General features: G+C 41.6%; 1 long non-coding RNA gene across 9 annotated transcripts in view; it reads right to left on the reverse strand.

Moving 5' to 3' along the window:
* Positions 1 to 15162, reverse strand: part of LOC147362740 (uncharacterized) — a 99959-nt gene that overhangs the window by 41628 nt on the left and 43169 nt on the right. The window lies entirely within an intron of this gene.

The raw sequence follows: 15162 nt of genomic DNA on the forward strand, positions 1-15162 counted from the left end.
CACTTTCCACCTCTTCCTTCAGAATCCATAGCACACCACTTTGGACCAATGATGCAGGGGAACTGGGGCCACACCTGCTCGCTACATTGAGTTGAAAGAGTTTTTCCTGCATGTTTGCATTTCTCCTAATGCAGGTATTCAATCTACGGCAAGTGAACTCAGACTTCCCATGTGTATCCAAACATTCTCACTGGCAGGTGTGAGGATCTGTCTTAATATTAAGATAAATATTTTTGCTGAAAATATCTGGCAGGGTATTTTGTATTCCCAGAGCATGGCGTACCCAGGACTCAGTGGCATTATTGTTAATTGTCTGTCTATCCTAGGAGACTCTGATCTGAGGACAGTAGGTCTGTCATGTTCAATTTTTATGTTCTGCAGCTCCTCATACAGCTCCTAAGGTTGACTGACTCACTGGCTCGTCTGGCGAGACCAAGTGAGGGACAGTCCTTAGCTCCATTTATATGAGGGAAGCCAAGTGTTTTACCAAAGATTCTAAAGTAGTAAATTGCCCCAATGGAATTAACCCCATATATCCTGGTAACTTAATTAGTTATACCAAAACATTTGTTTACACTATAACCATACTATCCACTGGCTTCCCTGGTGGCTCAGCAGTAAAGAATCTGGCTGCAGCACAGGAGAACCAGGTTCAATCCCTGGGTCAGGAAGATCCCCTGGAGGAGGGCATGGCAACTCATTTCAATATTCTTGCTTGGAGAATCCCATGGACAGAGGTGCCTAGCAGGTTAAAGTCCATAGGGTCGAAATGAGTTGGACACAATCGAAGCAACTTAGCACATGCTCATACTATTGATAAAAGAGAAGCATATGTGGGATGAAAGGAACTTGAAGCTGGAACTTAACAAATGGATAAAAATTCAAAAAACTTCTACCAGTATAGGGAAGATGGAAGAAAATACCAGAGAGTGAAAACTGAGGTGTGGGGTGCAGGGGCGGAACTTGGATATGGACTTGGTACATGTAGGAGTGAGTGATTCATTTTGTTTAATTGGAGTTAAAGTCTAAGCTGGGAAAAAGTAGAAATACAGATAGTTAGGTAGATTTGGGTCTGATTTTGAAGGGTCTTGAATGTGAGATGCCAGTACCTAAAACTGGTATAGAACAACTATAAATTGCAATGGTTTGCGACAGTCTTTTACATTTGGCTTATACTTATTGACATTTAAAATGCTCCTGTAGATATTATAAGTTTTCATCTTTTTAAATTACCATGTGAGGTAGGAAAATGCTAGATGACTTTATGAGCCTGAAACTGGATTCTCAATGTGGTTTCAAGTTACACCATCCTGTTACAAGTCACAAGGGAAACCCAAGAATACTGGAGTGGGTAGCCCTTCCCTTCTCTGGGGGATCTTCCCAACCCAGGAATCGAACCAGGGTCTCCTGCATTCCAGGAGGATTCTTTACCAACTGAGCTATCTATCAGAGTAGCCCAAGTGTTGGTTAAGTTATAATTAAATAACCTTCCCATTCTCGGGACATATAAATGCTCAACTGCAACATATTTTTTAGGAAGAATTTTGGCAATACATACCCAAATGAGTGGGCTTCCCTTGCGGCTCAGCTGGTTAAGAATTCGTCTGCAGTGCAGGAGACCTGCACTGGGAAGATTCCCTGGAGAAGGGAATGGCTACCCACTCCAACTTTTTATCGATTTTAAGGCCTTAGTAACACAGGTTTTATAATCAAACATTCAAAACTGTTATATCATGGAAGTGACCTGGAATGGGAGTGACCTCCCACAGTGTCTGCCTAGGTGGGACCTTGCTAAGGCAAGGATTGGTCTTTGGTTCCAGGCTGTGAGGAAAGGGTGAAGGGTCCCAAGGGGGCTGAGACTTGAGGCACATGTGGTACTTCCTGAGTAGTGCAGACTTGTCAGTTGTATACAGTTAGGTACAAGTTTTCTATATTTCAACAGTTAGTCCTGCCTTACTTCAAACACTGACCAAAAGTTGGCCCTATAAAAACTCAAGTGGTGAAAATGCATGCAGTGGACATCATCACAGGGTGTTGATGATACCAAGGGAACAAGTGCTCATCTTTAGGGGAATGGTTAAGAAAATTGTTGTCTATTCAGAAAATATGCTAGTCTGTGGCAATTACACATGGTTTGAAAAAACTAATATACACTTGTTAGCATGCAGAAGTATCTGCAATATTGAATGAAAAAATTATTTAATGTGGATAGTAAAAAATGTGAACATATTCCAGATGTCCATGCATGTCCGACTCAATGGACATGAACCTGAGCAAACTCCAGGAGATAGTGAAGGACAGAGGAGGCTGACACACTGCAGCAGTCCATGGGGTCACAAAGAGTTGGGCATGATTTAGCAACTGAACAACAAACAAAAACCTGTATTAGTTATCCAAGTGGAGATGTTGAGACTGCTGTCTGATATTTGTATCTGAAATTCACAGGGGATGGGTCAGAATTGGCAGGAAGATGGTAATTAAAGACAGGAAACTGACTAAGATCACTTAAAGCATGTGGGTAGAAAAGGGAAGATGGATAAGTTTGAATTCTGGACCCTCTAAAGTAAAGAGAAGAATCCTGCCAAGCAGATCAGGGATTGGGAAACTCTCTCTCTAAAAGGCCAGGCAACAAATACTTTTGAAACTGGAGGGGAGGGGGCAGGGCACAACTTTTAAAAGGATGACATAACCTGAGGACACAACACAAACTGATTAGAACCAAACAGGTCCAAGGTGGCCAATGAGTCAACTTCCACTAGACCTTGAGTCTCAGTTTATACTAATTGTAACACATCAGCGAGCTAAATGACACACCCACAGGGGCCCTGACAGTTCAAAGGCCAACCTTAAAGGTCAAAAAATGGGTGGTGGCCCAATTCCTGGACATTCCCACCCTTTACCCAAAATAGCTAGAACACTCCTCCCCCTCATTAGCCTATGAAATTATCCACCCTTATAAAATCTGACAGCCCCATACCCTAGGGCTGCTCTCACCTTCTGAGACTGAGTGTGTTTCTCTCTAAATAAATTCACTTCTTACCTATCCCTTTGTCTCTCACTGAACTCTTTCTGTGATATCAAAGAGCTGCATTAGGTCCTGAGACCAGGGGCATGATTTCAGTTAAAGACCATAGGTTCAAGTCCCAGCCTGAGTTCTGCTGGGTTTGAAGCCCAGCCCACAGGTTCAAGTCCCAACCTGAGTTACATGGTTTCATGTTCACCTCTGAAGGCTATGCTGTCTTGCCTGTGTCTCCTCAACTCTGCTATTGTATCATGGAAGCAGCCACTGACAGAAATAAATGGGCATGGCTGTGTTCCAAGAAAACTTTATCTACAAAAAGGAGGCAGCAAGCGAATTTGGCCAGCAGCTCAGATTTGCCACCCCTGGAGAAGATGAGAAGGAATAGAAACAGCGGTTAAAGGCAAACAGGCCGACTGTGGTGTCATAGAAACCAGGAGAAGATGCTTTAAGATGGAAAGAGTAGCCTATCAAGTGAAATTGAGGAGAATGAAGGCTGAGCACGAAAGCTTTCTGCTTCATGGGTCTGTGTGGTTTGTGGAATGCACTATTGTTTTCCACAATATCCTGAGGCTGTGACTCCTTCTGCCTGCAGTGTCCTCCACCCCAAATCTCCTTCATTTGATGAATCCCTGCTTGTTCTTTTTTTAACTTTTCTTTTAATAAATGAAAGATTCTTTAAATTCTACAGGGCTTTACAATTTTCAAAAGTTTCACACACATGATTTCATACAATAGTTCCCTTTTTTTTCCTTTCTTTTGGTCCTCAATAATAACTTAACCCCAGAAGCCTTCTTCTATAGTAGACAGAATAACAGCCCCCCAGAGAGCTCCACATTATAATCCACAGAGCCTGTAAATATCTTACCTGTTACCTTGCAGATATAACAGAGTAAGGATCTGCTTACTTAAGTAATGGAGAGACTATTCTGGATTATCTGGATGGGCCCTGTGTCACCACAGGGGTCCTGGAATAGCTTGAACCATGTCCCTCCAAATTCACATGTTGAAATCCTATCCCCAAGAATCTCAGCACAGGACCTTATCTGAAAACAGAGTGACTGAAGATGTAACTTGTCAAGATGAGGTCATACTTGAGTACACTGGCCCCCCTAATGCAGTATGACTTTGTTGCTGTTCAGTCACTAAGTTGTGTCTGACTCTTTGCAACCCCAAGGACTGCAGCACACCAGGTTCCTCTGTCCTCCACCATCTCCTGGAGTTTGCTCAAACTCATGTCCATTGAGTTGGTGATGCTATCTAACCATCTCATCCTCTGCTGCCCCCCTCGCCTTTTGCCTTCAATCTCCAGTATGAATGGTACCCTTATAAATGGGGGAAATTTGGACACAAACAAACATATACAGAGAGAAGATTATGGGAAGTTGTAGGCAGAGGTCAGAGTCATGTTACTGCAAGGCAAGGGATGCCAAAGATTGCCAACAAACCATCCAAAGTCAGGTGAGACACCTGCAACAGATTCTTTCTCATAGCTCTCAGGAGAAACCAACCCTACTAACATTTTGACCTTGGAATTTTGAAGATGGAGGAAATGAACTGTGAGCTGAGGGAGGAGGCCAGCCTCTAGACACTGAATTCTCCCCTGGATCCTCCAGAGAACACTGTAGCCCACCCTGCTCCATTATTTTAGCCTAGAGAGACCTATGTTGGACTTGTGGCCTACAGACCTTCATGATAGTAAATCTGCATCATTTTAAGTCACTAAGAAGGTGGTGATTTGTTAGAGCATCCAGAGAAAACTAAAATACTTCCCAAGCTTCAAGTCCTTCATATACACTCCCAGCACAAATCTGTCACTCTGGATGAACCAGGAATATCTCAGAGGCAAGTGCCAGGTTTTACTCATATTCTGATCCTTAAAATACAATAAATACTTAATAAATAAACATAAGTAAATGTATGTTGAATGAATACATCTTTCACCATGTTCTTCACTGCTTTTTCTGCCTGACTATAAGCTACTCAAGTTTTAATTTTCTGGCTTTGAAACTCATTTTTCTTTACATTGCTTAATCAACTATATTTCATTTCATTGGATTACTTTAAACTCTCCTAAGCTCTTTTGAAATTCAGAACAAAAACAAAAGAAGACTTTGAAGACCCAGGAAGAAACAGGACCCATTAGGAAAGTGTCTTTAGCAGAAAGTTGTAATGTGAAGGCACTTGACCTAATTTGCAGCAAATCACTCCTGAATATATTGCAGTGGGCAGATCTGAATTGGCAATTTCACAGGAGGAGATGAGCTGAGCTGATCCTTATCCATCTGCAAATCTATTTAGTCTTATAGGTGAAATAATAATAAATTTCATTATGGTTTATTGAGAACTTCTAATGATTACAGATATGTTTATGAAGTCATTGATTTTTTTTTTTTTAATATTGCAACTGCAAGCCTGGCTCTTCACGTCCTTGTGCTAAATATTCCTAAGTATGAATGATACTCTACTAAACATTGAGTTAATTATGGATTCTCTAGGATGTCCTTAAGCTTGCAAGCTCAGCAGCAGCCTTGCCACTGAGTTGAACTGTGTTGAAATTTATCTCTGCAACAGAAGAATCCCTCATTTCAGACAATGGAGAGTCAGCTGATAGTTACAATTATGTCCAACCCAACCACATAAAAGCTCCATTGTAACAACAAGTACTGAATATTTCCTTTGTGTGGCTGTAACTCAAACATTTCTCAAAGTTATACATGGTGCATCTTTATACTTTATTTCATTTAATCCTCTCCATAGTCCATGGGATTGCAAAGAGTCAGACAGGACTAAGCAACTTTCATTTCACTTCACTGTATATGACATGGCTATTCTTACCACTTATTTGTAGGTAAGGAAAACCAAAGATAAATGTATGGAAAAGACTTAGTCAAGGTCATGTAGAAAGTTAACAGTAGATCCAAAACCTGTGCAGGAACCTCTGACAAAAGTGATATTTGCTGCTAATTTATTGGAAGGGCACAGGCTCCATGAGAGAGTAAACTCATTCTCCTACCCCAATGTGATTTGTCTCTCAAAGCCATAGACTCTTGCTTTTCAGATTTGGAAGGGACATTTTATCCAATCTCCTATGTCTTGGCAGGTGAGCTACCTTACCAAAGCACTTGCCATAGGTCAGTAAAAGAGAGAATGAGAACCAGAATGCAGATTTCTCTGCCCTCCCTTTGCTTTCCTCAGCAACACACATAGACAAGAGTTATAGCAAGCAGTGTATCACCCAGGGCCAAACAGTGAAGAAATCAGCATAAAGGTGTGCACCGAGTTTGCTGGCTTCAGTTCAGGAAGAATTCTTGGACATAGCAGGAAGGAAGCAACCAACCAACCAACCAAATGGAAGAATAGCTATAGAAGTAAAGGATGGCATGCGTTTACCTTATTCATATAAAATTATCAATAAATATCATGCAGGGCTAGACATGTAGGTAAACCAGGCCATAGTACAATGGCATAAGAGGGGAATGGAAGGAATAGGAATGCATAAGAAGATATTTGTATGATTGGCTCCTTCTGCCAATCTGGTTAGGAATGTATTTTCCTAACCTCACCCCTTTTTCCTCCTGCTACTGCTGCTGCTAAGTCACTTCAGTTGTGTCCGACTCTTTGTGACCTCATAGACGGCAGCCCACCAGGCTCCCCCATCCCTGGGATTCTCCAGGCAAGAACACTGGAGTGGGTTGCCATTTCCTTCTCCAATGCAGGAAAGTGAAAATTAAAAGTGAAGTCACTCAGTCGTGTCCGACTCTTAGCGACCCCATGGACTGCAGCCTACCAGGCTCCTCCATCCATGGGATTTTCCAGGCAAGAGTACTGGACTGGGGTACCATTGCCTTCTCTGCCTTTTTCCTCCTACAATATCACTTATCCTTCAAGGCCCAAACCAAAGGTTACTTTTGTCAATGACCCTCTATGATCTTCCCTTGGCAGGTAGAAGTTCTACTCCAAACACACTTTATCCATTTCAGTAAAAAAGCCTACATCTGGGACTCCCTCAATGTATATCAGTGAGTGGGCAGGTGTTCCCTTTCTGAAGGATTCTGAAGGGCAGAGATGCTATGTTCCTCACATCCTGTGATAGCCTGCAAGGCCAGGAGGAAACAGAATAATAGATGACCCTGGAGCTGGTGGAAAAGAGAAGTCTCTAAAGATGTGGTGGAGTGGAAGGGGTATTCATAAGAAAATATGTGATCAACTGACCAAGCTGAAGAAAGAAGATAGAAGTTGGAACCAAGTGAGAAGCTGAAAACGAGCAGATCCGGTTTCAGCTGCAGGAAGGCTCAGAGGCTTAACCACTTTTTGAGCAGAAGGGCAGTCCTAGGAAGATGGACCTGGAGTGAGGTGTGTGGTTGGTGAGGCCAAGTGGCCTGGGATCTGAATAAAGAAGATGGACATTTGGTGGTATTTCTTTGATGTTCCTGAGATATTTAGCACAGCTAGAATAGAAACAAGACAGATATGTATAAGGATCTGGTTGCTCTGAATCCCACTAGAGCCCAGGATGTAGAAGGTCATCAGTATGTGCTCTGGAATGTTCGGTACATAGATATCTTCTGTTTCTCCCTACTGTCTGTCCTTTCCATACTCCACCACTGCTCCCCACAGATGCAGGCACTGTCATCCATCTTTGCATCCCTTTCTGATGCTGTTTCCATTCCAACCATCTAAACACCCACTGAGCTTACTTCCACCCCCAATACCTTTCTGGGCCTTGCTCCATTACCTGGAATGCTCCTAGCAGGTATCCATATGGCTTGCTCCTTCACTTCCTTCATGCTTTCCCTCAAATATCCTTTTAATCCACAAGGTCTTTCCAAATATTAAAATGAAAAAAGCAAATCATCCTTCTAGCCACCCTAACTCTCATTCCTATTATCCTGCTTCACTTTTCAGCACAGTTTCATCATCTGACTTCCTACCTACTTACCTATTTATTAATTTCTTTCTAACTTCCTCCCAGTAGCATGTAAGTTTCCTGAAGGCAAGGACTTATTCATTTTGTACTTTGATGTATCCAAGGCCCGTGGCCATGCTTGGGTCACTGTAGGCACTAAAGGAACATAAGTTGAATGAAGAAACCAGAATGCTATACTCCTTCTAGCTACAAAAAGTCACCATTCAGAAAATTGATGCTGCCTGGCTCCATCTACATCCATTTCCTTAACACCAGCTTGAATCTAAATGAAATTCACTGTCTGTTTGAATACAATGTGAGTTCAACTGCTGAAATTTCAACCCTTCAGTTACTCCAAAAGCCCTACTTCTAACTGAATTGTAGATTTTGCTTCTGTTTCTGTATTAATAAATCCCAGCATCCACTGAGGCTTAGCCCACCCAAGTTATCACAAAATGTGGGTCTGATGCTTAATATCTCTTTTCCAAAAGAATTGGAAGAATACAGCAGAAAGCACCAGTTGGAAAGCTCTCATGGCACTTCTGCAACCATTCTAGCTCATTTTGGTTGGAAGCTGATAAAGATTGACTACCTTTATGTGGTAGCAATTCATCATGCTTAGAGTCTCTTTCTTTTGAACATCAATCTTATAAATTTACCAGGAGACATAATAGTGTAAATATATTATTCATAAACTAGAGTGAATCCCCACTCACCACCATAACCATTTTGACAATAAATCATAACATGTAAACGGTCTTTTCTTCTTTGTAATTTTTTTTTTCTCATTTGGAGACTCAACAAAATACATCTATAAACAGAACAAAGAGCAGCAAAAAGAATTCACTGAGCAAGAGCCAAAACTCATAAAGAGGAACCTGGATTAAATGCACAAACAGGAGGGAACACTGTTGAATTGAGATGATTTTTCTTTTCTGAGCTGCTAAACCATTTAAAAATCTTTGATATTATATCTTTTACTTGTACCAAAAGCTACAGTTATTCTATGCCACTGAAAATTCTGGATAAATGCCACATACCTAATAATTCAAATGGTTATAAGGTAAGTCTACTGATTATAGAAAGCAGCTCAGGACTTCCCTGGAGGTCCAGTGGTTAAGATTTTGTAACACAGGGAGTGCGGCTTTGATCCTCAGTTGGAGAGCTAAGATCTCATATGCCTTGGGACGAAAAAACCAAAACATAAAAAGGAAGCAATAATGTAACAAATTCAATAAAGACTTTAAAAATGATCCACATTAAAAAAAAAAGTCTCTAAAAAAAGGAAAAGATCCTACTCCAGGTGATCTTCCTGACCCTGGGATCAGACCTGCATCTCCTGCATTGGCAGGTGGATTCTTTACCACTGAGCCACCAGGGAGGCCCTGAACTTGGGATAGAAATCTCTGATTTGTCTCTCTGGTTTATTTTTGTAACTCATAACAGCATTTAGCAGCCATCACAAAATTCAGATCAATGACTTTCTCAACACATAGAGTTCATGTGCAAGTCAAAATATCAGATTGAAGTAACTTGAAACCACATGGGGTGATCCTGGTGTGCAGTTCAGAAATGACCTGTATCTAAACACTTCAGTGGATGACATCTGGGTTTAGGGACTATTCTCTGTCAATGAATGAAACTGATGTGAAGAATTCTTTGGGTTGATGAGATGATCTTTCTCTTGGTGTGTCTTGATATTTCCAAGAGGCATGAAATAAGCACAAATAGGACCACTCTTCTTCTTTGTTGTCTAATTTGTCGATTCTATCAAATAATTCTTTCAAAAAAGATGATCAATCAATGAAACTACCAAAGTAATTAAAGACACGGTCAATATAGTTTCCAAAGGACGGAAGAAGAGAGTTCAGAGAATAAATTTCTTGAAGCTGCTACTTATCTCATTTCATGAACTTGGAAAAATGAGTTAATCTCTCAGAAATGAGGGCTCTTCAGGTTTGTAAAATGGGCTGGCAAGGTTGAATTTTACTTCAATGTGCTATTTATAGATGCTGTGACATTACACAGAAAGAGTTTGAACATGGAAGAACACCATATATATTGTATTACAAATAATGATTAGTGTTGTTATGAATAAGAAGCGAGGTAGACTTGGTCATTTAAAATCTCTGGGCCTGAGATGCACCCACAGCAGAAGAGGAAAACAATCTGCGCCTGTCTGATTCTCAGAATGGCTAGAAAGTTCAAATGGTAACATGTTTTGGAAAGTACTTTGTAAATGATAATGTTTGACAGAGTGGTTAATGCCAATATCTCCTTAGAGGCACTATCTTAAGAAGTTGCACGTTTCAGACCTTTTAGAACCAGAAGTTGTGATCATAGCTCAGGCTTTCTCTTATTTCATTACATGTTTGGTCATCATCACTCTGTATATTTAATTGAGAGCAAAATGGGAAGAGGGTAGACCAGAAGTAAATGTTGCTGTTAGACACACAGCACAGTTTGAAACAGAGCAGAAAACAGAAGGAAATGAACAGACTAGGTGCCACTTAATTTGCATACAGTCAAAAATAAATGCTGGGGCCAGAATTCAAGCCCAAATCTGTCCCCTGAGAATCTGTACTTCAGAAAACATTAAGGGTCACCGTATTATATCACCTTATTTGCAGATCAAGAAATCAGAGATTAGAGAGAGAAACTGATTTGCCCAAGGTCACACAGCTATGACTGCTGCTGCTGCTGCTGCTAAGTCACTTCAGTCATGTCCAACTCTGTGCAACCCCATAGACGGCAGCCCACCAGGCTCCCCCATCCCTGGGATTCTCCAGGCAAGAACACTGGAGTGGGCTGCCATTTCCTTCCCCAATGCATGAAAGTGAAAAGTGAAAGTGAAGTCGCTCAGTCGTCTCCGACTCTTCGTGACCCCATGGACTGCAGCCTACCAGGCTCCTCTGCCCATGGGATTTTCCAGGCAAGAGTACTAGAGTGGCTTGCCATTGCCTTCTCCATGACTAGCAGAGATTAAAATCCTAATATCCAGACCCTGTCTCCTGCCATTGCTCAGGTGCCTTTGCTCTGGGTTGGACTGTGGCTAACACACTGGCTAACACAAGGCAATGGCACCCCACTCCAGTACTCTTGCCTGGAAAATCCCATGGACGGAGGAGCCTGGTAGGCTGCAGTCCGTGGGGTCGCTAAGAGTCGGACACGACTGAGCGACTTCACTTTCACTTTTCTCTTTCATGCACTGGAGAAGGAAATGGCAACCCACTCCAGTGTTCTTGCCTGGAGAATCTCATGGATGGTGGAGCCTGATGGGCTGCCGTCTATGGAGTAGCACAGAGTCAGACACGACTGAATCGACTTAGCAGCAGCAGCAGCAGCAGCAACAACACACCATTTCAGGATGAAGGGCACATAACTAGACACAAAGCCACCCCTGCTTCCTTCCTTAAAGAGACTCTCAATTTAGCAGTCTCACTTTGAAAATATGCCTCATGTGAAACCCAGGATGGCCTCTTCCAACTCTGCCTCTTTTTCATATCATGTGTATCCATTTTCTGTGTATGGTGGGTAGGGAATAGTGAAGGTGAGGGTGAGATGACTCAGAAGTCTGAGTTAGAACCTGGTTATTTGTGATTTTTAAAATTCACAACAGGTGATTCTGACTCACTGCCATGGATGATAATCACAAATGAAGCTTCTTTTTTTTACATTTATTCATACTATAATAATTTCTTATAATTATTCATACTATAATTATTTCTTAGTTTTATATCCTTAGAAGACTCTGGAGTAGGACTAGATATTATTGCTTTTCAGGACATCAGAAAAAGTTATAGTCTTTTTAAGCCATTTGCCAAGAATCACTCTGTGCATTTGTGTCAGAACAGGAGCTAGGGTGTCTCCTGAACAGACCTCATTTCACTCCTTTCCATAGTGCCTACCATATTTTTTGTGCCCTTTCCTACTATATCTAAGTATGCTGTTGCTCAGAGAAGAGTAGAAAAGGTGTTAAGAAGTATTTGTTCTTGAATACCCACCATATGCATTTACCTCACCAGTCCAAGATTGGACCCTGATTTTTCCGCCCAGGATGCAAAGAGACAATCAATCTGTCAAAGCTGAACCCATACCATATCATTTAATTAATTTACAGTGAAAAATACAACCAGCAGGGAGAGCAGCTCTTCTTTTGACAAACACTTTTTATCCCTGTAGAAGAGTTAACTGGTAAATCAAATTTTAGCCAGATACTTATTTCTCATGAAGAAACAGAAAGAGAGAGAGAGAGGAGGTAAGTATCAAAGCTAAGCACCAAATAGCATTAAACTATGACTGTCTGGTACATGTTAAGCTACATTAGAGACACACCAGACAAGATGAACCCTTGACCTGTATCCTGGGTAGTGCATGAATGGGTACAACCAGTGGACAAAACTGCTTGAGGGAAATAATATTTTCATACTGTATCTCCAGTTGGCCAGGCAGTAATACTCAGTAAAGGCTTGTTGATTGTTGGAATAAAAAACAATGTCTCAGGCATTGGTCTTCCATGCTTTGAATCCATCTACAGCACTTAATCTACACCATCTTAATCATATGCACTGCTGTATATATGATTCTTCTACATGCAGCAAAATGCTTCTTCTACTTTATTGCAGTCAGTCCCTGCTGCTGTGACAAAATACAATGAACTGACTTACAGCTTATACGGAAAGTTCTTACAGCTCTGGAGGCTGGAAGTCTGTGATCAGGGTGCTAGCCTGGCTAGGTCTGGTGAGAGCTCTCTTCTCAGTTTGCAGATGGCCACCTTCTTGTTCTGTCTTCACAAGGGAAGGAATATGAAGTGGACAGAGTAAGCTCTCTAATCTCTCTTCTTTATAAGAGCACCAATATCATCATGGAAGAAACACAGGCTGGAATCAAGATTGCTGGGAGAAATATCAATAACCTCAGATATGCAGATGACACCACCCTTATGGCAGAAAGTGAAGAGGAACTAAAAAGCCTCTTGATGAAAGTGAAAGGGGAGAGTGAAAAAGTTGGCTTAAAGCTCAACATTCAGAAAACGAAGATCATGGCATCTGGTCCCATCACTTCATGGGAAATAGATGGGGAAACAGTGGAAACAGTGTCAGACTTTATTTCTGGGGGGCTCCAAAATCACTGCAGATGGTGACTGCAGCCATGAAATTAAAAGACGCTTACTCCTTGGAAGTAAAGTTATGACCAACCTAGACAGCATATTCAAAAGCAGAGATATTACTTTGCCAACAAAGGTTCGTCTGTTAAGGCTATGGTTTTTCCTGTGGTCACGTATGGATGTGAGAGTTGGACTGTGAAGAAGGCTGAGCACTGAAGAATTGATGCTTTTGAACTGTGGTGTTGGAGAAGACTCTTGAGAGTCCCTTGAACTGCAAGGAGATCCAACCAGTCCATTCTGAAGGAGATCAGCCCTGGGCTTTCTTTGGAAGGAATGATGCTAAAGCTGAAACTCCAGTACTTTGGCCACCTCATGCGAAGACTCTGATGCTGGGAGGGATTGGGGGCAGGAGGAGAAGGGGACGACAGAGGATGAGATGGCTGGATGGCATCACTGACTCGATGGACGTGGGTCTGGGTGAACTCTGGGAGCTGGTAATGGACAGGGAGGCCTGGCATGCTGCGATTCATGGGGTTGCAGAGAGTCAGACATGACTGAGCGACTGAACTGAACTGAACTGACTGAATATCATCATGAGGGCTCCTCCTTCATGACCTAATTACCTTCAGGGGGCAGGGTAGGGAAGGTGGTTTAGGGTTTCAACAAGAGACACAAAGATGCAACATGCCTTCCACACCTGCCTCCTTTCTTTCTCATCCTCTACTTGACTTTACAAGTCCAATCAGGAGCTTTGTTGCCTCCTTAAGCCAACAACTACTTTTGGATTTAATATCTGCCTTTTAACTATAACATTCCCTCCACAGCATACCAACAATATTCAACATCTGGCTTTGCCTGAGGAGACTTTTGGAAAAGGCTCAACAGGAATGGCAGAGTTGAGGAATTCCTCAGGCTCACCTTGAAGTTGCCATTTCGTAAATATTTATTCAACAAAAAATGCCAGCGTGGGTTAACTGTGTTTCACTTTGGATGAGAAAAGCAAAAATCCTTATATACAGTAGATCTAGAATTATTTTGCTAGTAAATAACACACTGCCCTTTGTTTCCAGGGATCTGTCTGAATAATGGAAACATGACATGACTATATTATTCCCAAGGATATAAGAGATAGATTAGATATAGACATGTATACATATTTATTGCATTCAAATAAAATAATTTTGCAAGCTTCTGAGATACATGAGAGTATAAATGAATCACTCAAACATGTCTGAAAGCATATGAAGGATTTATATCATTTCCAAAATACAAAACATCTCAGAGGTTCTACTATCAAATTAAGACATTGCTTAAATGATTATTTTCTGATACAGTCCCAGAGATTGGTTAGTATTTTAACATGGAATATAATTTCCAATTAACCTGTATCTCATATTGGAGGATCTTGATGGGAGTCCATAGATTGAATGAGTGAATGAATGAATAAGCCTATGAGGATTTTGTTCTTTTTGGCCCTTTAAGCAGACTGAAGCCATTTGAGTGGAAAGAGCCCCTTTCTGGGACTGGGAGGGGACAGATTCCTCTGCACAGGAAAGAAAAGCACTCTGATGAGGCAGTCATCAGTGTACATAGATAGAGTCTGAAAAGAAACCCTGATATGAAGTCAGTACAGCACACATATCATCCCTTTCCATCTCCCAGGAACGCAATGAGTAGGCAGTTTGGTTCCCTTTTTTAGGCGAGGGAAATAGACTCAGTGTGATGAAATAACCTACCGCTTACTCTACAGCAGTGGAATGGCTAATCTTGGACTTGAATCAGCCCACCTGTCTGATTCTAAAGCTCATGCTTTCAACACTGTGCTGACTCCTGTTCTCTGCCTACCCACCCCCCAGAAGGATTAGGTAGGACAGCAGAGCTTCCTAGACCAGAATTACTTGTTTTGCAGGAAGCCCTCCAAAAGAGGAAAGTCAGAGCTCTTTCTCACTTCTTATCTGATTAATCTAAGAATGGAGAGACAGAAGTGGTGGGTAAGACTGTTGGTTTATACTCACCCCGTTCTAGCCAGCAAGCTGTCAGCATGTATACTATGATTAGTTGAAGATTATAACTGTATTTAAAAACCTGGGTGTGACCTCGTCAGGGAGATCAAAGGCAGCTTTTGGG

This window comes from Bos grunniens, chromosome 11, assembly GCF_055505025.1.
Source record: "Bos grunniens cultivar Pamir isolate PY7600 chromosome 11, Bosgru_T2T1.0, whole genome shotgun sequence".
Classification (NCBI taxonomy): domain Eukaryota; kingdom Metazoa; phylum Chordata; class Mammalia; order Artiodactyla; family Bovidae; genus Bos; species Bos grunniens.